Genomic DNA, 24415 nt, shown 5'->3' with positions numbered 1-24415 from the left:
CCACCATCACTGCTGGAATTCATTTGTTTGCCTTTAGTTCCAGTTCTTTGAGTCTCCTGTCAAGAGTCAGTTCCTCCAAAGCAAGCTTTTCCTCCATCACCTTCCTTTCCCCCAGATATTCTGGGGACAGGCCATTGAAAGATATACTTATGCCTGGCCTGGAAGGAGGAACCTGTGGGTATGTTGGTACCCTTTCTTGGTGCTGCAAATCAAGACATGTGCCCATGTCCTCCTCTTTCTCCTCCACATCATCCTCCACTTCTTGGTCTTCTGCTGCTGCCAGTGATTGATGAACTTCCACTTAGGCCCTCAGAGCCTTTTGGAGATCCAGCATCCTAGTATTCCTCTTGGCTGGAAGTCCCATCGTCCTACAAAACTCTTGAGCTCAACAACAATGCAGTTATCCAGGTTGGCAAGCTCAAATTCCATCCTTCCAAGTGTAGCCACAGGGACAGTCAGATAGAATGAGATAGAATGAGGGTAAATTTGGAAAAAGCAAAAGAGCCAATCAAGAAAATTTGAGAAGAAACAAAAATGCAGTGAATCATTTACCTGAGATTTTAGTATTAAACAAATCACTGTATGATACTGCACAAACATAAGTAGTGACTCTCACTGCTGAACACCAATGTAAGTATTTGGGTTACTGGTTGAGGTGGGTGAAACCCTACTGAAGCAGCAACCAAAATTCTTGTCAGGGTGCAACAAAAGCCAACCCAAGTTAACCTGTGATTAACCCTCTGGTAGCTTGGGGCAAAAGCAGTCAGGCTTAACTGGTAGTTTGGGGCAAAAGCAGTCAGGCTTAACTTAGAAGCAAGGTGTAAAGTATTTATGCAGCACTTCAAACAGTAACAAAGTGAAAATATGATACATGAAAGCCCATGCCAATTTAGAAAAATAGGTTAAAATGTAATTAATTATTTGACACCAAAATACCAAAAATCCAATCAGTAGAACCGGTGATGTGCAATTGTGAAGGTTTTGTGAAAATCAAGTGCTAAAAAGCAAAAAGTGCCAACCGCAGTTATCTGGTCAAGGTAGACCGAGTCAAAGTCACAAGTTCAGACTGATCAAGATGGAGTTTGGACTGAAAACATGACTGAGTTCGGTCTACTGAAAAGTACCTTGTGGCCTGGGCTTCGATATGCAGATTCCTTGCATCGAGTTGCATGGGCCTGTGTCAAGGAGCCACTGACAAGGAGCTGCGATGCGAGGTGGGGCACTGAGATGCGTCATGCAGGTGCAGAGTCAATGACCATCTGCAAAAAGCTGTGATGTGAGGTGCTGTGTGGTCATCATGAAAGCCAGAAGTACTTGAAGGGGTTTGTGCTGCAATGCCACAGTACAAGGGACAAGATGCATCACTTTGGACAGTACTTGCACACAGTCTGGCTCATACATTGATCAAATGGTTCCTCAGCTATCAAGTACAGAACATGTCTAAAACTGTACCAGATCTCTACCCTCCGTTTGTGTGCAGATACCTACCTTTTGTGATGTGGCGTGTACCTAATATGACAGCTATGAACACATACTTTGTTAGGAATTTCTGCTGAATGTTTACTGGAATCTTGCAGTAAATTCGGAAATGTAATTTTCAAAAATATCTAACAGAGTCTCTCCAGTCATCGCCTCGTTGCTTACCCTCACTACCATTTCATTTTCTCCAATCTCTCTTTCAGGACCACAGTATGTCATTTGAAAGTCATTAGTGATGTTTATCACATCTGAGTGAATCACATTTAATAGACCATTATTCCTGGCCTCTAAATGAAGAGCTGGATTTTTGACAAAGTATAAATGGACTTTTGACAAAGTATAACCTTCTCACTAGATTGCATATTTTGGTGTGGTGGACAGACAGCATCAGAATTTGGAGGAATGCACAGTCATACACTTGTTTGATAAGCAAGCAAAATAAAGCTCTTTTAGTTTTGAGAGTTTCCTAACTCTTCAGGGATCAATACCATACAAAAGTCTCAGCCTCTGATTTACAGTTCCTCTGCTGTACTGTTTTGAGAAAAACCTTAGTTTATCGATTCATCTTTGTCTTATTTTGCTAATATTTCTGCACTGCCACTCAGACACAGGAGCTGGAGGAGATTGTTGTAACATCTCATCACTAACCGCTTCTTCTGGGTTTCTAGGTACTAGCTTCTAGTAGGGGCTTGTTGACCTCATGGAGCTTGAGTGTGGGGAGGGACTGGCCTTTCTCCATGAAGAGAGGTACACAAGGTGAAGCCTGAGTGTAGTAATGGCTTGGCCACCTAATGGGATTTGAGAATATAAAGAGACTGACCTCACCGTGAAGGGCTGTGCACAGGGCAAAGTCCATATGTAGTAGGGACTTGGACAACTAATGGGGCTCAAGTGCCTAGGGGCAGGGGGCTCTCCGTGAACAGGTCTGCACAAAGCGAAAGCTGTGCATAGCAGAGACTTGGCCACATAATGAAGCTTGAATGTCTGAAGAGATTGTCCTGTCAAGAAGAGCTGTACATAGGGCGAAGTCTGTGCATAGAAGGTGCTTAACAATCTAACGGAGCTTTGGTGTCAGGAATGACCTGTCTAGGATGAACTGTGCACAAGGCTAAGGTTTTGTTGTAGGGGCTTGTCCATCTAATGGGGCTTAAGTCTCTAAAGGGACTGGCCTCTCTTTGAACAGCTGTGCACAGGGCAAAGGCTTTCTATTGTAGGGTACAGCAATGTAATAGGGGTTGAGTCTCTAGAAGGACAGGTCTCTCCAAGAAGAAGCCTGCACCGTGCAAACACTGTGTGTAGTGGGGGCTTGCCAACCTAATGGGGATTGGGTGTTTGAATGGACTGGCCTCTTCATGAAGAGCTGCGTACAGGGCGAAGTCTGTGTGTAGTAGCTGCCTGGTATCTAATGGGACTTGGGTGTCTGGAGGGACTGGCTTCTCAGTACACAGCTCTCTATAGAGTGAAGTCTTTGTGTAGAAGGGGCTTGGCCACATAATGGGCTTGAGTGTCTGGAGGGACAGGCCTGTCCGTGAAGAGCTGTACACAGAGTGAAGCTTTTACATAATACAGACTTAACACCATAAGGGGGTTTGAATGTCTGGTGGGACTGAACTATCCATGAAGATTTGTGCACAAGGCAAACTCTCTGTGTAGTATGAGCTTACCTACCTAACGGCTTAACTTTGTGGAAGGAGTGGACTTACGTTGAAAAATTGTGAACAAAACCCAGGAGAGAACACATCAAGAAGTAAATATGAAAGAAAATAACATCTTAAAAGCACAGCACACATTACACTACAAAAGAATGGACTTACATTCAGCACCATAGATTTGCCTACATTTATAGCTATAATACATTTTCTAATTTCAAAGCTATGAAACCCTTATGCAATGCTACAGCATAAATACCACTAATAATACATCATATAGTGTATCATTTTTCAATGTTCAAACCACAGATATGCTTCACAATATTACATATCGTACAGCACGTTCTGCTGAAGTCTACATAGCAATTTAATATTAGCTTACTGCCCAAAATAATACAACCATTTTTTCTCTTCTATCATTTATCTACACACTCTACCACCTTCCATGCACTGTGTTTTAGGTAAAACAAACCACCAAAGGTCTCAACCTTTTAAATGAACTTCAATTGATTCAAGCACAACTGAAGTAGAGGAACAGATACAGAAAAGGAATATATAGCACTTAAATTTCATGTAACTACCATTCCATACTCTGACACCAAGCATATTAACTACCACACCACTGGATCCCAAATCAAGGGCCTGATTAAGATTTTGGGGTATGGGATACTCTGTCACAAATGTGAAGGATATCCCACCTTCCATATTGCAAGTTCCGTAGGATAAAATTGAATTGTAATTTGGAGAACGAGATACCTGTCATGTTTGTGACGGAATAACCCTGTTCGCCAAGATTGGAATCAGGCCCATAGTATTACTTTCACTTATTTTACAATGTGAAGTGCACTCAGTTGTTTTTAGAAAGCTCCTCCTCAAAGAAAGCAAATGTATACTCTTTGCAGTCGCATGTGAATAAACCACATCAGCATATCTTTTTCTAGTTCAAAATACATTATTAAAAATGATTTGCCTAATTTATTATTAAGTATATTAATCTGCACATTTTAAAAACTTTTTGTGAATACAGAACAAGTTATTTACGGTATAATTTACTAACACTTGCATTTTAAATATGAACATCAATAAACAGTCTTAATGTATATACACATTTGCACTATATTTTATAAATGTATCTTAATATTTATATATTCCCTTACCTGTGAAAGAAAGTGTATGTTCAAAATAGATGAATAAAGCACTTTGTGACAAACTCAAAATAGGATACTTCTTAGGATTCGGGTAAGCGTAACTGCCATAATTCTCGCAAGCATAATTACTCGTGATTACCGCAAAATTACTCATAATTATGCATAGTTATATGAGAAGCGTAATACAGTATCTAAAGCTATTATGTTAGAGCAAAATGCATCTCTGCATCCAAATGGGCCCGAGGATGCATTTTGAGCTAAGAAAATGGCACTAAATTCTACAGGACAAGAACAGCAGCAGCCATCAGCTGCTCTCGCTCTCTCTTAGCTTGTTGTTCTTGTGCTCCTGCAGTACGATTTGTGCTCCAAATTACTCTTAATTATTCAAGCTGGTGTAAACTCGTCATTTTGGTAATGCATAATTACTGAAATTACTCCGTAACTAAAACTTCACCCATGCCAGGGTATTATCAGTAGGAGAAGAGAGCTCACCTCTAGTGTCTGCGCTTGCAAAGTTTATGTAAGGGATACATCTATCTCAAGGAATAACCCCTTACTGAATCAGATTAATTGTTTTTTCAAAAATATAGAGGGAATGTCAACCATTGTCTGATCTTAATGTAGCTTATCTGCAATCTTCCTGCAACAGCAAAGTCCTCTGTAGTACAGCATGTATACTGAAGATACCAAAGTAAAGTTGAGTGCCTGACCATACAACTAATATCCACAGTATAAACAGATGGGGCAGTGCAATAGTAGCCTGGCCCTCTTTCACTTATGAGGGTAGGAGCAGTGCTTAAAGAGACCACAACCACCCCCAAGGCAGAACATATTTGTTTTACTCTCCCAGGACCCGCAAGGCTCACCTCGGACCCCTTTGTGCTCCCACGGGACCCTCATGGGACTGATTCACAAGCTACAAGCTTGCATATCGGTCCTGCAGGTCTACCGCAGGAGTACATTTCTATTGGGATGTGCAACAAAGTTCATAATATTTGGGAACTTGGTTACAAAGGCGACTTAACTGGCTTGTATATCTAAGCCTTTCTCCCTGGAGCACTTTCCTATGCAACCAATCTAGAACAGCTTACAATCATGGCACCGGTTTAAAAATTCACAAATAAGAGTGTGCTCTACAGCAGTTTTAAAATATTCCATTGTCAGACCCCTATTAGAGACTGCAAACCAATAGCACCAAGCAAAGCACTTCTCTTTTTTCCAATCTCAAATCACACTACAACTAGAAGTTACCGATTATCTACCCTACTGTTTTACCTGATGAACAACGATAAATCAGACACATTGGACTGAAAAAAGCCTATTTTATCTTCAGACTCCGTGCTCTTTCAAAACACTTCATATTCTGCTGCAGACTCCACCTGTGTCTTACACCAGTATACCAGTTTAATGGTTCGTTTGTGGATTCTGAGTGGATCCTTTGTCTTCTGAGCTAGTGAGCATGCCAAAAGTGTGGCATTGACTAGGATCTAGTTCCCCAAGTGGACATTCCTTGGATTGGCCACAGAGATATGAAATGGCATCAGCTCTTGCCTATGGTGGAAAGCTTTTAGAATTGTGAGCACTCTGATCTCATGATTTTGCCCTGTGGTGGCAACAATTCGGGTGCATTCATAGAGGTAGCTCTAGAAATTCAAATGAAGGAAACCTTGACAAAGTTGATGACTCTCTTCCATTACAGTACCTTTGTCAGTAAAGGCGACTGCATGCGGCTCAGCAGCCACACATTAAACAATGGTAGACATGGGTTGAATGCTGAAGGATATGTCATGTGCAGTAGATAGATAGTGCTGAAATGTTAACGGTCTAATGCTTTAGTTGAAGCTTCCTTGTCTGCCTTCTTATTTCCTTTCATTCTACTTACTAGTTCCTTCCCTTCTATTTCCATCTATTTGCTTGCTCCATCTCCGATATTAAAATAGGTTACAATTCAGTGTAATTTTCATCTTTGCATTTCTGTACTTCATGTAAAATGAGCCTAATCAACGTACCCCAATCCAGGGGCACATAATGTAGACTGCCTACCTCTTCATTTAATTAATTTTCCTCCTCTCTCCAGACTGGCTGTTTGGAAGTGGCCACGGAAGAACCCAACTGGAGGAATTGTTTAAGGTCCACTTAGGAGGTTCTCAAAAGGTATTCTTTTACCTCCACTGAAAGCAAGGCCGGGGTTAATTGCACAGAACCAGGCAATAAAGCAAGTACTTTTGATGGGGGTATTTCTCCATTTCGTGGGTTGCTCAGTGGTGTGTTTTAGCAGCCATTGCATTTATGAACAGCCATTCAATATCATGACCGTTCAGCAGCACAGACAAGAAATCTGTTGCTCTACATATGGGAGTGCGACTTTGCATCATATAGAGGATACTTTGACTAAACTTGACACTAAGGGGCTTATTTGTGAGAGGCTTGCACTGACGGAGCTGTTTGTGATTCTCCGGTGGTGCAAGCCTCTCCATCATATCTATAAGGCCATGCAAAGCCACTTTGCGTGGCTTTTCATGTCCTCATAAATATGGAGTAAGATAAAGCAGCACAACTCACTGCAGTGCCTTATTCTGCACCAGGGAGGTGTTCCATGGGCGTTGCAATGGGTTTTCCCACGCAACATCCATGGATTTTGATGCTGACCCAGATTTACTTAATCACGTAAATCTGGTGCTGCGCCAAGGCCTCACACCTCCCCAGAGCAGACAGAATGAGGAGAAATAATTTTATTTCTCTTCGTTTTTGACTCTTTCTATGTGTGCGGTATTCTGCAGCACACATCGCAAGAGGAAAACGCCCCTCTGGATTGTTATTTTGCAGGAAGGTGCCCCACCCTACACAAAAACATTCCTGCATGCAACGTAGACACCATTGCAACATGGTGCAAGGGAGCGTGCACTGGCGCTAGGCAGCAAATTGCGCTCCAGCAGTGCCAAATGACAGGAATTCACCTTATTTTGCAAATATAGTGCATTCCTGCCTTTTCACATTGGGTTAGGACAGCGCAGCAAGAAGAATTGGGGCGTTGCTCTACACCAAATCCCTGTAAATGAGGGCCCTAGGGTCATATCATGATGCCATTGTTTAAACTAAGCCAGTACAGAAGGGGCCTGCTTGTTTTTTTCTGTTCACAGCTTATATCTTAACTCCCCAAAAAATCCTAATAAGTGCATGTGCTGCTGAAAGTTAACACACAAAAACACAGTTCCTGCCTTTTATTTTTGAGCTCTGCTGTTAGCAGCACATGCAATAACTCAGAGATTTTTAGAGTTAATGTATGTGCTGAAGATGGGAATCAGAACACGCTGACCTTTTCTGCTTCAGTGTAGAACAGAGTATAAAGCCACGATACGGTCCACAAAACAATCGTAGATGTATTGTGTAATTCTACCTTTCACCTTTGTGGACTGCCCTAAGAGCCATCAGCAAATGGTTAATAGTTTTGAATGCTGGATTTAAAAAAATATATATAATTCCCCTTATGATTTTATTTATTGATGTGCAGAAAGAGAGTATGTTTCCCTCTTAATAGCGTTTGCTGAAATGCAAAGTATGATAAATGACAAACCAGCATTTCAGTACAAACTAAAGTCAGTGATTTTACATTCCACTGTTGCTGTCAAAGATGCATGCTTTGTGATCACAGGTATTGGAAAAAGGGAAATCTTATTAATTCCTACACATGGTGGAAAGGGTAGGACAACGTATGTGTTTAGATAATTCCCTCATTTTCCATATGAAATCAGTATGTTTTATTACATATTTCATTTTCCAGTCTGTCAATTATGCACCTTGCAAAAATACAACACTAAAAATTAATATGCTAATGAGATTTATATAAAGGATGAGTATTCTGTTTCTAAGAAAGGCCTATATTTTATTTTATGCTTGATTTAGTAGAATGTATCTTATGGAAGTGTACACTTGTTTAACTTAATGTGTTAGCTTAAGATATGCAACTGGGACAACTAATTTCCAGATTCTTTTTAAATACTTTAATCCTCGTGAAGAATTTATGGACTACTTACCTTATTCATTAACCATGTATGTCGCTTAGTGTTGCATTGGTGAAACATTTGCTTCTGAAAGGCATCTGAGCCTTGTATTTTACTAAAAGCCATATTGTAACTTCTAATGTGAAGGAAAACACGCTGGTACAGCTGCTATGCAAGTGAACATGCGAGATCTAGTGTACCATAAAGAGGATGTTCATCTTCTCTTTTATTTAGGGAGGTTGCCGTTAAACCCCACATTTTGTAGGATGAAAAATCACAAATTTAAAGCAGTACCTTATCGATAAACTTTTCCACTGAAAAAAACACTATTAAGTGTAAGTTGTAGGAGACTAGTCATATAACAAAGTAAATTGTGTTAAAATAAAAAATAAAAAAAGTTGAAGTGCAGAGTTACTACTACTTTTTGCTATTCTCAAACATTCCCAGTAGTACACCTTGAAAGTTGCTCCAGGCGCAGGTTTCTAGACATTCTACTGGAAATTCCCAAATGCCTCATTGCCCGGTTGAGGAGTTTTAGGTAGTGCAGAGCTCCACACAGGGAGAATGGAGCCTCATGTGCAAATGCACTGGTATTTCTCTCTTTTTACTCTGCAGGGAACACATTTGTCCAGTGCACAAAGCCCTTCCCTAAAACTTAAACATATCTGGGTTTATCTATTTCCCTTCTCACCCTCCAACCCATGTCACACGTGGCATTTGAAGAAGTACTCTGACCGTTTCTAGTGTAGAAAAGGGTGAGGAAGGCATTTAGGAATGCCCAAAAATGTATGGTTTTTTTATTTACAAAACTTCAAGGCACACCATGCCTTGGAACGTCCATCTCCCATCCCTTGAGGTGGATTTACTACTGGCGATTTCTCCATACTTGTAGCCACTAAATCAACAGTACTAAATCAATTTACACCTACCAGGAATTACTTTGTGTGTTCCCAGCAGGCATACAAATGTATATTTGGCTGCAATTTGGGTTTTAGAGACAAAAATTCCTTTGTGAATTGGCCCCATAGAAATTCTCCTAAAATCTATAACTACTGTGGATTTGTAGTAAGGCGCCAAAACTTGGTAGCCATTGAAATTCATAATATTTTGGGGCAGCACTCCGCCCCAAATCCAATGGCACAGCGTAATGCTGCTTGCACAATTTTTTCGAAAAGTACTCCAATGTATATAAAGTTCTCCTGATTTTCACCATATTTTTTCCACTTGAATCCTTCTTTTTGTTCCACACGTGGGGTAACATGCCAATTTTCAAGGGTTTCTCATGTTCGAGATTGTCCATCCGGACCTTTTTACAAGAACACGTACAAATGCAGCAATTCATCCAAGGCAGTATTTTATTAAACCCAATGCATTTCGAGCCCTTTGTCAGGGGCCACTGCAAGCAGCAATAAAACAAGCATTATTAATAAAACCATCAATATATGGCATAACAAAACCACAACAATCCGTGCGAAAAAAAATGTACCCCTATTACCATTAAAACATCACTTTTCACTTTTGCTAATATCCCAATGCGTGTTCAATCAAGTAACATTCCCTTATTTTTGACCAGGCTGGCCCCAACCCTCTTCCCCCATATATATCTCCCATCACTAAATCGGTGGTTCCCTCTAGCCTGACGGCTTAACCTTGAACCCAACTCCTCAACTTCTCTGTGTGTGTGCACTTTTTTTCAAACTCTCCCGTATCTCCCCTTCCATCCATGCAACCATTCATTCTCCCTACTCAACAATTATTCTTTTCCTTACTCAACCATCTCCCCCCTCCTCATACTCCTCACTTTTGCCTCCCACCCTTCTTCTTATCATACTCACTCTCCCATTTATCCATATGCCATTCACCTTATTTCCACCACGCACCCCTCCTCTGCACCCGTGTCCACATCAACTCATCTTCTTACCAGCACTCTCCCAGCCTCCAGAATTCGCAAACTTCAAATGTCCCCATCTCTTCCCGCTCTACATCTCTCCTCTCTACCATACATTCTCCCCAGGCCTCTGGCCTGTTCACACACTCCCATGTTTCGAACCACACTCTCATTCTGCAAAATACCACGTACCAGCCTGCACTCGATAACATTTCCTTCCTCCTCACATTCTTTCGGCGTCTGTGTTACCGTACTTTTCAAACCGCCTATTTTTAAACACACACCTATGTCCAGGCTCCTCCTGCTTTCTCCACCTCATTAACCCACCTGCGCTGAAACCTGCCCTTCATTTTCAAATACTACTCTTCCCACAACACACCTTAATAGTACGTAGAAACAGCATATTACAAAGCGTCCCGGGGAAAATCCAGTGTCAACATATTACTAAAAATAATTGCTAAGAGTACAACACCGCACTTATAAACAAGTTACAAAATTAGAACTTGTTCCATTAATGCCTTCCAATACATGTTACTATACATTTAGATGCCCCTTCAGTAAAACATTGCTGGATGAACAGGTCTTCTGCCGTATGTGTGGAAATAGCACTTTTTTCAAGGTTCATCATAAAGTACATCTTTGACATTGGATGCAAACCCGAATTAGGGTAATATTATGAAAACAATTTTAAATGATAGGGAATGCACACCCTCTTTAGTCCTAGTTCATCATGTTTTTCCACACCATTCGTTCAACGTTGCGTGCTCACAGGTTTGTGGTGCCTTGTCTAGATGGCACCCGGATACAACATCACAATATTTGGGGGTGGCACTCCGCCACAAATTCAATGGCACAGCGTAATGCTGCTTGCGCAATTTTTTGTAAAAGTACTCAAATGTATTCAAAGTTCTCCTGATTTTCATCATATTTTTTCTCTAGAATCTCACTTTTTGTTCCATTGAAATTCACCAGTTATGTTTAGACGCAAAAACATAACTCCTACCCAAAACACTGTTCATATCTTCACGTGATGACAAATCAAACAAATGATCAGTGATGCCTCTAATTTACCAAATGGGAAAGTTATTAGCACATATGTGCTCTAAAGGATCACTGACATAATATTGATCCAACAAATATTGAAAACCCCCAAAATGTCTGAAATTAAATATCGATAACAAAAATATTGACTCCTTCTCTTTAACTATAAAAAACACAAATATCGAGAACACAAACATCATTGTTAAAAATATCGATTTTTAAATGTATCAATAACAAAAATATTGTTACCTTAAATAAACATAGAATATGTCTAAAATATTGATCCACACAATTTCGAATACAATATTATCACCAAAACAAGTAAATAATCATGAATAAAACACGAAAAAACTTTTCACGTAAAGCAATTACTTTAAATAAACACAAAACTTGTTATTCACAGATTTAATTTAAATAAAAATATATATCAACAAAATATTTACCATTTACCCCAAAAATGTACAAATCTAAAATACGTACAATAAACCCCCCCAAAACATCAAATGACAAAAAATTAAAACTATGGTAATTCGACCAATAAATGTAAACTATAAACAACTTAAACCAATCAAATTAAACACATGATTAAATCAACAATATAAGAGGCACACTATTAGAGCTTGTAATGGTATTGGGGAAATTCATGTGATTAAGTTTTACCATGTCAAAAGTGTTTAAATAGTCATATTGTTTTGCAATACAGATATATTATTCTTAACTATTATCTATTTACTAATCAAGTTTTTTAGCTGGGTGGTTGATTATTGCTACTTGATGAATTACTGCATTTACAGTTCTTAGCATTAAGATACATTTTTGAATTCTTGTGTATAGTACAAATTGTAGGTTATCTTGCAAGGGCTGTTACGGGTATTTTAAAAATGCTGATTTTGATAACTCCTTTTTAACGATTGATTACTTTGTATGTGTATACTTTTATGATCTATGTTTAATAATTAGATCGAATAAAGTTGATTGGATGGGATTGGAGGAGGCACACCAATTGGAACAAGTAAATACTTAAAAACCGACAAACGCTGCAAGATGAGGAAACCATTAAAGAAGAAAAATATACATCTTAACTACATAACCAAGTAAGTAACAGATATTTATCCTAAAATGTAATTGTTAACAAACTTAAAAATATAAAATAGCAAATAAATATCAACACATCCTTAACTTTTGTAAAAAGAACTCCTAAAGACAAATCTACAACTTGAAACCCAATAAACTACCAGAAAATATCAACTATCACAAACCTGCAAAAGGAAATAAGAAACTAAGGCCCCGAGTATGAGTTCAGAGGTCCGACCACTTGAATAAGGTAACGGCAGTCTCCTGCCTGCCGTATTATGAGTTCTGCTGTCTGAACTGCCGGCCACAGTGCTCTTACCTTCGGGACTGTAGCGTCTGCTATGTTGGTGCTGCATCCTCCAATGCCATCAGGTCCGCAGTGTACCCGCTGAGCCTATTATGACTACATAGTCGTACTGGTGGTCTCCCAACGGCGGTTACCCAATGGCAGTAGACTGCCATGATACGCATGCAAAAAAGCACAACAGTGAATATTGGATGGATTTAAAAACCACACAGCAGATGTATTTTGGCCAGGTGGACACGCTTGCAAATCACACTATAAAACACACCCCATCCGTGACCAGGATCCTTTGCATCCCAACTGAAGTCCACATGACAGGCACCACCATTTTGTGCATCTTGAGATAAGTCACCCCTTTTTCATCTTCCCATTTAGCTTTCTCCACCACCTGTAATTTTTGTTTGGCACCTTTTTACCTGTATCACTTGTTTGTTTTATCTTTCATATAGTCACTCACATTTTAGTTTTTTCATCATGCCTTTCCAAATAAAACACGCTTCACTGAGCCCGAGTTGACAGTCACGGTAGAGCCCTAACGTTCTGGTTCCTAGATCCAGCATAGTCCTTTCAGTAGAGAAACATAAACGTGGGACACGATAGTCAATAGAGTAAATGCTGCAGGTATCACCCTGCAGACACAGAATGGCAGGAGGAGGTGGACTGAGCTCAGTTTGAGGGTGCATACCCCCACCTGGAGGCTCAGAGGACTGGCGGTGGCCCTCCCAGTGTCCTATTACAATTATTTCCCTAGGACAAGAAGATCTTGGCCATTCTGTGTTCTGAGGGCTTGACCAGAATAGATGGGGGAGTGGACTCTGGTAAGTTACACTTCAATAACTGATACAGCAGGCACAATATCACAATGTCTCTTTGCTTTCAACTCTGCTTTTGATATTCTGTTCTCTAGCTACTTGCCTAACATGCAATACTCAAAGTATCTGAGATGTTGGTCTGTCTGTGGCAATGTGTATTGTTGCATATAAAACCACATGTATCCATCTCCATGACATGCCATATGTTGCAATGCTGTCTAAGTGGATATCTATAAAAAATGTCATTCCAGGACCCTTGGTATGTGTTAAAATGTAAATGTATGGTCCATCCAAATGCATGTTGCCAACAGGTATGGTACATTAACCATTTGTCAGTTGTTGGTAAAGTGAGACTGAAGTGATTACAACTACCATGAGGCCCTGTGACTGCAACCCTAACCAAGATGCGAGACTCCTGTTGCCCCTTTTCACTTGTCTGCCATGTCACTGCTGATCTTCACTCATGCAGGTTACCATTTGTCAAGTTTTGGAAAAGTCAGATTGAAGTGACTACAACTACCATGAGGGCCCGTAACTGGAAATCTAACCAAGATGATAGACTCCTCCTGCCCCTTCTCACTGGTCTACTGTGTCACTAGTGATTTCAGATACATCTAGAGCAGATGAAGGAGAAGGGGCCAATGCCACTGAAGTCACAGATGATCACAGCGTTTATGGATGTGAGAGCTCAGACAAGGAGAGACCCAGTGACAAAGAGGGTGTAAGGAGTGCCACAGAAGACAGCAGCTCAAGCGCTTCATCTCTAGAGTCATCTTCTGGTGGACACTACTGACTGGTGGCGGACCCCACACTATCATTACCACCTCCATCCTTGTCCCCCACTCTGAGTTCCATTGCCACCCTCTCTGTTGTCCCCCAACAAGTTGGCCATTCTCACTCTCCTACGAGGGGAGTAATCTCCTTCGCTCCAGGCACCCCAGCCCCTGTTAGCCCCACTGCCTTGACTGAGTAGGCTATTGACCTCCTGAGGGCCATCTCTTTGGGTTGGATTGCAGTTCTGAATGCCATCCAAGGGCAAGGCAACCAGCTGACCCAGGTGTTGACCTACCTAGAAGGCATTCACTCTACAATGTCTGGCCTACAGAGATCTTTTCAGAGCTCTGGCCTCCTCCTTCATGGCAGCGCTCCACCCATCCCAACCTTCCACTCCACCTCCTGCCCCTTCCCAATCCAAGTTCCCTATTCTCATTCCTATCCTAAGCACATGCACAATTTAAGCACGCACTCTGAGCATACGACTGACTCCCTTCACCTCCGCACCCAAAGACATCATATGTTGCACTATAAGGATCATCCCACATCCCCACCCTGTTCAACAGCTACATGAACCCTCTTGCAGAAGTCATCAGATCCTATGGACTAAACATACTCTCCTACACAGACAACACTCAACTGATCCTCTTGCTCACAGAGGACCCCTCCATTGCCAAAACCAACTTCTGCAAAGTTAGGACTAATGTAGCCAAATGAATGAGAGACAACTGCCACCAATTCAACTCCGAGAATACTGAAGTACTGAGCTTCAGGAAGAACACCTCCCCATGGGACCCCAGCTGGTGGAACTCTGACGCACACCCACACTGACCCACCATGCATGCAACCTCTGCATCATCCTAGACAGCCAACTAACCATGAAACGACAAGTCAACGAAGTTGCCTTCTCCAGCTTCCACACACTTCGCATGCTTGACAGAATCTTCAAATGGACCTCAGCCAACACCAGAAAGGCCATCACTCAGGCCATTGTCACCATTCACCTTGACTACGGCAATGCTCTCTTCGCCGGTATCTCTACCCAGCTCCTCAGAATGCTACAAACCATACAGAACGCTGCAGCCAGACTCATCCTGGATCTCCCCAAACTAACCCACATTGCCCCCTACCTGAGAGACCTCCACTGGCTCCCCATCCAGAAGAGATGCCAGTTCAAGATCCTCATCAACACCTACAAAGTCCTCCACAAACTAGGACCTACCTACATCAAACATCGAATGAACTTCCACCAGCAGACACTTGCGCTCCTCTTCTTTTTTCCTCACACACACACCCTGCTACCATCGCAGTGGTGACCATTCCTTCACCTACATTACTGCCAAATCTTGGAACAACCTTCCCCCTCCAACGCTGTACAGCCTCCTCACTGACAGACCTCAGAAGGAGACACAAGACCTGGCTCTTCGAAGGAGAAACAGTGTCCAGATACCCCCAGGGTGAAAGTGCTGCACTTTACAAATGATGATTTATTGACATTTCAACAGCCACAAGCACCACATGCAAACACAAAACACCTAAAAAACTCAAACATATGCACATATAGCAGACACTCACCACCCCACCACCCCAGCATGCTCAACACATACAGAGCCCTTCACAGACACAACGATACCAGCAGGCAACACACTCATAGCCCTCCATGGACACAACCATACCCACAGACAACACAGAAGCACACACAGAGCCCTCCACAGACACAACCATACGCGCAGATGATACATCAACAAATTCAGAGCACTTCACAGACATAACCATACCCGCAGACAGAGAAACACACACAGAGGACTACACAAAACCCATCACATCCACAGCACACACAGGCACATAACACAAACACTCACAGTCACCCACACAACAGAAACCAACACAACACACAGTGTAGACAACAGACACAAATCACACCTACTCCTTCTTGCTCCCAACCCGAGCTCCATCTTAAACATCCTACCCATTTTTTCAAGTGATGCTGTCTGGTTTGCCCTAGCCTTTACCTCTATAAATCCCGAACCCCACCTTCCCAAAGTCTCAAAGTTCTCCCAGTAGCAAACCCATCACTTATGCTTTCCACTCCACCCCTGAGGAACAGCATCCCCACCCCCTGAACCCATCCCAAAATAAAAAAGACCAATAAAAACCTCCCAAGGACAAATCCACCCCTTCCATTTCCCACTCCACCCCTGGGATACAGCATCCCCACCCCGTGAACCCAGCCCAAAACTCCACAAACCCCAAAAGACCCCTCCTAAGGACACACCCACCCCTCCCTAAACCTCAGCTCCCCCTCTCAAGTAATATCTTCAAGGTGTTTGCTGTGCCCAGTAGATGCCCCTTTGTGAGAATGTTTCCTGGCAGTGTCAGTAAGGGCAAGTTTGGTGACACAGCATTGTGCTGTGGCATATCACATCACCATGGACTGACCAATGGCCTTTGTTTTCCTTTATGGGTTGTTAAATTTGTTATAAAACTTTTCATCTTTTAGAAGACATTGGTCCTGCCATTACTATTCTAATGATTTGATGTTCTTGAATTGTTAATGATGTGTGACTACAGCTGTGTTTGTTGATCCCTGATCTGTTTGAAGTGGCTAGTATGATGTGACCTTGAGCCCAGTGCTGGACTTACACAGGACAGGGGGTAATGTTGGATGGATATATGTGTGGGATGAACTCCGACTGGTGCAGACACTGCATTGGGTGTTCTATGAAATGGTAAGTATTTTGGCTTGTCCTGTCCACTGTCTACGTCAATTAGGTTTCAGTTGTCCCTATGATGTAAGTGGGATATATGTTAGCTGTGTTGAATTTAGATATTTGTTTATTAACACATGGAGGGTGTTAACTTGTCATACCTTTGTGGACTTCTGCAGGGACATGTGTCCATTTTCCTGCATGTACCTTAGAGCTACCTTATCTAGATATGTGACGCATGCTGTTAGTGCTGTGTTTGCTTTCAAGAGTTGCACTTACACATTCTCTACACATGCATGGCACTTGGTTATGTTATTGGTTGTCCCAGATATACTTCAATTCCCAGGTCCAGTGCACTTTGAGTTTGTCAGACATGTGCAAAATGTACTGTGCACCAGGGCCCCAGCCTTTCAGGGTTCCCCTTTATAGAGGTATATCTGTCCTATAGAGTGTGCTTCCATTGTGCAATTAGATTGCTCCTCACACTGATTCTATGTAATCCCAATGACTGACCTTGCCTTTTCATGTGGGTGATGTGTGAGAGTCCAATACAAAGTTGTAGCAGAGAAGGTGTGTTTCACTTTAATGATGACACATCCATACAGATATTTCCTGGACATCAAAACAGGACCTGGGATGTGTGAAATGTGAGTGTGTCACATTCACTATAGCATCTTGTTTTGAGATGCAGTCACAGGGCCTCATGTTAGTTGTAGTGATTTCTTTGTGGACTTACCAAAACTAGAGAAATGGTAAGCTGCATGAGCAGCGACCAACAGTTGTGACATGGCAGACAAGTGAAAAAGGGCAAAAGGAGTCTAGCATCTTGGTTTGAGGTTCAGTCACAGGGTCTCATGGTAGATGTAATGATTTCTATGTGGACTTACCAAGACTAGACAGATGGTAAGCTGCATGAACATTGACCATCAGTAGTGACATGGCAGACAGGTGCGAAAGGGCAAAATATGTATGCCACAGACATTAATAGATGTGATATTGATTAGAAGGTGCTGTTGTGCAACACCAAATTATTACACACATCACTATCACTGAAAATAATTTGCTAACATATGTCCATTTAGGTACTGTGTGCCTATGCAGAATGGGTGTTTTGGCTTAGGAGGGCATCCTACAGATGTATTTTGGATGTTAATATGAAACAATCCCAGACAGGATCCCTGTAAATGTGTAAATTAGTTAGGGATCCAACTCCCTTGCCTGGTCCATGGCAGGGCATCATTTTGCTGAGGAGTCTATGGAAACTGGCAGTTGAATGATTTACTGCTGATTTCGTCCATGACTGAGTGGGGTTTTGAGGTGATCGAGCAGGTACAGCAGCTACAGGACATGAACGATGGGCTCCATGGTCGCATATGATGTGTAAAGGTGAGATTTGCCCTTATATTCCTTTCTTCTCGCCTTCTCAGATGTGATGGTTTGACCGCCACGGTCACGCTGGCTGTTAAGCAACTCGCAATTGGGTCGGCAGTTTCACTGGCAGTCCGAGCCTCCCACAGCCTAATTGGCCTATTCCTTGGCCGCTGTGCTCAGAGTTGGCCAGCGGTGTCAGCGGGACTGCGACAGTGTTTCTTTCCCAGACCTCTGAACTCGTATTCAGGCACCAAGGATACACACATAAATAACTAATAATAAACTCACCCAAATAGTATACAAAAACAAAACTAACAACCTCAACACCTACAAACTATCAACAAAATCCTAATTAAAATGTAACTTATGTTTTTCCTTTTCAGTTAACAGAAACAAAAGCACCTGCTTCACATTAAAACACCTCCAAGAGAAAAGCTGCAAAACCGGGTGAAAAATTACAGCAGTATATGTACGTATACAAAATAGAAGCAAATGCATTTTTAAACATGTAAATGACCAACATGCAAATGCTTAAAGTTATTGTATATTTATTCTATTGCAATCCTTTCAAATGCAATGACAGTGGCCGACAAATGTGTTTCTTCACAGAAAGGAAAGCAGTTTCTAAATCATGTAGGCTACACCTACAGCCAAGAAATGTTATCATTTGAAACTATAAACTGTTAATGTGCTAAATGTTATTCTAATGTATGCTATGGGAGGGCAACTACAAAAGATGATCCAGTAATTCATGTACGAGAGTACAACCACCTCCCAAATGTAACATAATTAAAAGTACAAGACACATTGCAAGATGTAAGAGAGTCAAGCTCTAGCTCCAAGGAACCCACAGGCAAAATCTTGAAGGATATTTTACCTAGCGTCCCCAAACACATAATATGGAAACTACCACCAAACCCCACTTCAATGCATTGGAAGGATAGAACCATGCCTTTCAATAAACACTAGGCAGACGCAACCTACACAATACAAATTCATAGAAGCATTACAAAAAGAGCAAAGCTACCAAGAACTAAGAATGGAGCAATCTGTTACTCAAATTGGCCCTAAGCTTAGCAAACAAATCAAAACAATGTATGACCTGCTGCAATTTAAAGTCAAACTCTTCATAAATAACAATGGGCTACATTACTTAGAAATGATAACCAAAGGTATACTATAAAATAAATCTTCATCTACCAAAGTCCTCAAAAAGTACAACAAACTGTAAACCAACATACCAAATCATTTTTTTAATAATAAATATGAATTGTTATTAGATTAGTAGAACAACTGATATAATAGCATTATTTAATAAAAAATGTAACTATTACCAATTGAAATACATAAAATAAAATGCATTCCAAAACATAAACTAATAACACATAATCCACAGAATTCCACAGAACAATCACATATATTTAATATAAACAATGTAATATCACATTTTCCACCGAAAATAAATGACAGAATTAAAACTAATGGTTCTGTAGCTGCAGATCTTTTTCTGACTACACATTTAAACATATCAAACAATGTTACAAAAATGTATGAAAAAATGGTAAAGTATAAATTAAATAATATTGCACAGCATATACTAATATGTAATATATGCTAGTAAAGCATGTGAAAATAATGTTGAAAATATATATGTAAATAAGTTAAGACATGTTAAAAAAAAATCATTAAACATATCAAACAATGTTATAGAAAAAATAGGAAACAATTGTAACATATAAATTAAATAGTATATATTGAATGCAAATATTTAATATATACTGAGAATAAATATGTGAAAATAATGTTGAAAATATATATGTTAAAAAAGATGATAAATGTTAAAACATTGTTAACAAGGAAAAATAAATGTTGAAAATGTATTACATACAAATGTATTTAAATAGGATTTTCTGTTTTTTTTTATTATTCAGAAATGATGAACAAATATTTAATATACTTAATTTTAAAATATTTTTACTTGAATAATATATATTACAGATTGTCACTCAATATCAATAAAATCTTAGTTCAGAAGCATACAAATCTACCATAAAAACAGAAACACATTACAAGTAAAGTTAAAATAACACTTCATAAAATATTATAAGAAAATATGCATACGGTACATAATAATATAATGCAAAAACATGCAGACAGTACAGATCAGGGAGATTATGGAAGCATAGACTTGCGTGCTCGCATGGAGAGTTTTTAAAAAGCCCTTGTATACAAAATAGCATCCATTTCAGATAAATGGAATAAAAATCTGAACGCAGGTCTACATTGGCCAATATTGCAGTAGTACTTTTTTAAAAGGGGTATTAAACACAATTTCGTGTAACATGCATAAAATTTACAAATAAGATGAAAAATGCTTTTACACGGGCAGGACTTAGCATCAAGTTATGTGTTTAGCCCAGAGGGAAACAAAGAAAATACTTTACAGTATCAGACCTAAATCAAAACAATTAAGAGGGCTCCAAATGACTTTGAACATGCCATATATAGTCAGTGGTACTGTCAGATTCACATAGATTTAGGTAATTAACAACAGTTAACTGTTCGGCCAAAAGCTTTACCTGCAAGTTTCCTCAAGATTATAAAAAGCAGTGGCCATGCTCTTTCTGTTAGTTTTATGACAGGTTGATGGGTACGTAAAAAACAATTACATCCTGGTTTTACTATGTACAGCTTCAACATAAGCAATCCAAGGTTACTCTAACCCTTTGTCTAAGGAAAGGCAATCAGTAAAGGACTATAATAAGGTGGTATTATATAAAAGAGAGCCCAAGTTCCTTGTGACAAAAATTGAGGCAGAGACAGATAAGATTTTCTGGGGAAATCTGTTTTCTTCTCTTTGGATGGCTGCACTGTTTGAGATCCCCCACACCACAGCCCCATATATGGCTATTGGTAAGCATTGAGACCTGTACATTTCCAATAGAGGAGTGAAACAACCCTCCCCCCGGGGGTTAGGAGACACTGCAAAGGGACCCACTGGCCGTAGACATTCTGGCAAAACGATATGCAAGATTTAACGACCAGGAACCCTGAGCAGAAAAATAAATACCCAAATAAGGAAAGGTATTGATCCTGATTAATGAATAATTACAGATTACCATAGTAAGGAGGGATCTACACATCTGTCCACACAACATCATGTGAGATTTTGAAAAGTTTGTGTGTAGATCTAATGAGGCCATAAAAACAATGTGTGCATGTACAAGGAGATTGCTGCGCCCTGGGAGTACGCCCCATGAGCACAGAGTCATCCACCCTACAACAGCAAGGAAGGGTAATGAATTACCTTTCATATTGGGAACATCTGAGGCAACTTGTATTTAAAAGGGATGTAAATCATTAATGTGCAATATGAATAAAAGAGGGGGCTAAAATGCAGCCCTATCTCAATCCGCGATGGATATCTATATGCCTGGATACCTCCCCCTGTCTGTTAATGCGTACCTTTGCCTTCAAATTCTCATGTAAACGTACCAAAAAAATGAACCAGCACTGGATCTAAACCTCATTTAATCATTTAATAAGAATGTGCCATAGTTTGGCTTGATTCATACAATCAAAGGTCAAGGATAGATCTATAACTGCTAGATACAAAGGTCCTTTTTTGGCCACCCTGTGTATGTTTCTCAATGTTAAGGTTGAGGTTAAGATATTGTTCAATTGTCCCTACCTCATGCCTAAATCCGAACTGGCAACTCATCGGCCCCCCAGTCCATTAATCTATTATAATTAATTCTCCTTAGTATCTTAGCAGATGTTTTGATCAATATCATACTATAACAACCTGGTAGTGCTCATTTTCCTTTTTTGATGATGGGGAGTTCCAGGAGCTGGATAAGGGGGAATAGGCAAGGCTATTAAAAACATTAGTAAGGAGGGGAGCCAAAAAATCAACATTACTCATTACCAAATCTAGGGGGAACAAATTGGGCCCCGGCATCTCTCCACAGCTACTAAGATTGATGCCTGCTTCGGCCTCTGCTAGGGTTCCTGAAAGCATGACGCTAAATGAAGATCTATAACAAATGTTTGGGGGCTAAAGGTGCTGCATATATCATACCGAAGTGCTCGTCCCACACATTACTAGAAATATTGAATGAAACAGAGCTAGGGGGCCTGTGTTACACTTAAGTTCAGACAAAGTTTACCTAAAAACCTGCTATTACCAAATTTGGATGGCTGAATTCATGCTTCCCAATGAGATACAAATAGCTCCTGATGTTGCTTAGCAGTGTTTTTTTGTATCTCTTACGCAGTGCTGCAATCAGAATAGAATCCCTTGGGTTTGGCTACCAATGCAGAACGGAGTGCTCTCTTTGCTGCTGAGCAGTCAGAGTTAAACCACTTTGGGGTGGCAGGTGTAAATTGGGTACGTTTCAGAAGGGCCTTCCGTACTCCCAGGCAAAAATGAGCAAAATCCCCTACCACTAATAAACCTCGTACATCTTCTGATAAGCACAGTAGTGCCAAATTCTGATTGGCCCCAATCAGATTTTTTATAAACTGGGTAGGGTCTACACACCAGCCTAAGATTAGCCAAGGTAGGGTGAGCATTACAGGCCCCTATGACCCCCCTAAACTTACTTTTATGATGACCCGTTAGAACAAGTTCGATAGGATTGTGATCACTATAGCTAGACTGTATCACTTTACCTTGCAACAATCAATCCTCTAAATTACATGTGACTAAAACATAATCTATAGTAGAAGGGGTCCCTCTCCCCCCAATTGTGGGTAACTCACCAGAAAAGGAATCGCAGTGTCCAGGGCATTAACCATGTCAAGGGAGGCAAGAAACACAATTTGCTTGCTGCTGCATGGGTCAGAGTTGACTATTAATGGGGCAGGACATTAAGCCAGTAGCCCTAAGATTTTTTGGGAGCAGAACATTAAAATCTCCAGCGAGGTACAAATACAACAGTTGAGCAGTGGAAGCTAGGTTCTCAGTTAGATTGGAAATAAATTTAAACAACGATGGGGATTCCAACAAAGGCATTGTATTAGAAAAGGGTAACATTTACTATTCCCACTCCATTATAAACCAATTTGGGGAGGTGTTGGACATTAAAGAGGTTAAAATCACCATTCCCACTCCAACGTAAACCAATTAGAAAGTTGTTGGACACTAAAGGGGTTATATTTACTATTCCCACCCCAATCTAATCCAATTAAAGGAAGGTGCTGAACACTAAAGGGGTGACATTTACTATTCCCACACTTATCTAAACCATTTTTGGGAAAGGTGATGGACACTGAAGCGGGGGACATTTAATATTACCACTCTAATCTAAACCAATTTGTGGAAGGTGTTGTACACTAAAGGGGTGTAATTTACTGTTCCCACCATATTAGGGAAGATGGTGGACACTAAAGGGGTGAAATGTACTACTTTCACTCAAAATAAAACCATATTGGGAAGGTGTTGGACACTCTGGGGCCGATTACAATGCGGCCCGTAAGGGCACCGACCGACGGTCAGAACCTGCCTGGCTGCATCGTAATCGGCTGCTTGGTTTACTTTCCGTCCCCTGCATTACAATGCTGGCAGTCGGAAAGTAAACCATCTGGTCATTCCGGCTGGCTCACGACTATCTCATGGAGCCCGTCGGCCAGTTGGAGCCAGCTTGTAATCCCAAAGGGCGAGTCTTTGTGCCTTTGGGATTGCGCTGCCCGGTTTCCGACATGGTTTCCATGCCAGCCTCTCCGTCATGGACACTATGCCGGAAAGCATGTTTGGGGGCCCCCAGCAGGGCCCCTTGTGCGTGCGGCCTCTGGTCGGGGCCGTGCCCCCCTGTTGATCCCTGCACCTTGTGACAGGCACCTTAAGGTGCCTTCCACGGGGTGCAGGTCTGAATAACACCTCCATTTCTCAAAGGAAGCATGTGTTACATCCGATTTACAACCGTAACACGAGCTCCCATTAAGAAATGGGAGCATGCGACCAAACAGTGTTCCCAGGACCGAGATGGTGTGACATTGTCATCATACCCTTAATTGTTTACAATTACAATATGCACTTCAAAATAAAGCATTTTACATAACATATTACAAACTAAACATATTACAAAGACAATCAACACTACATATACTCACATTTTAGTGTAGTATCAAATGTAGTAACATATCATGTAAAACACACTAATTG

At 40.8% G+C, this 24415-nt stretch overlaps 1 protein-coding gene across 1 annotated transcript in view; it reads left to right on the top strand.

Moving 5' to 3' along the window:
* Positions 1 to 24415, top strand: part of LOC146775989 (uncharacterized) — a 649670-nt gene that overhangs the window by 351466 nt on the left and 273789 nt on the right. Inside the window, exons 6-7 of the mRNA XM_085637079.1 lie at positions 12167 to 12300; positions 18633 to 18718. The gene's annotated coding sequence lies outside the window, so the exon portion shown is untranslated. The remainder of the gene's footprint in view (positions 1 to 12166; positions 12301 to 18632; positions 18719 to 24415) is intronic.

The sequence above is a fragment of the Triturus cristatus genome, chromosome 12, assembly GCF_964204655.1.
Source record: "Triturus cristatus chromosome 12, aTriCri1.1, whole genome shotgun sequence".
In the NCBI taxonomy this organism is placed as follows: domain Eukaryota; kingdom Metazoa; phylum Chordata; class Amphibia; order Caudata; family Salamandridae; genus Triturus; species Triturus cristatus.
Note: the sequence above shows the minus strand (reverse complement) of the source record. Positions and strands in the feature narration are given on the sequence as shown.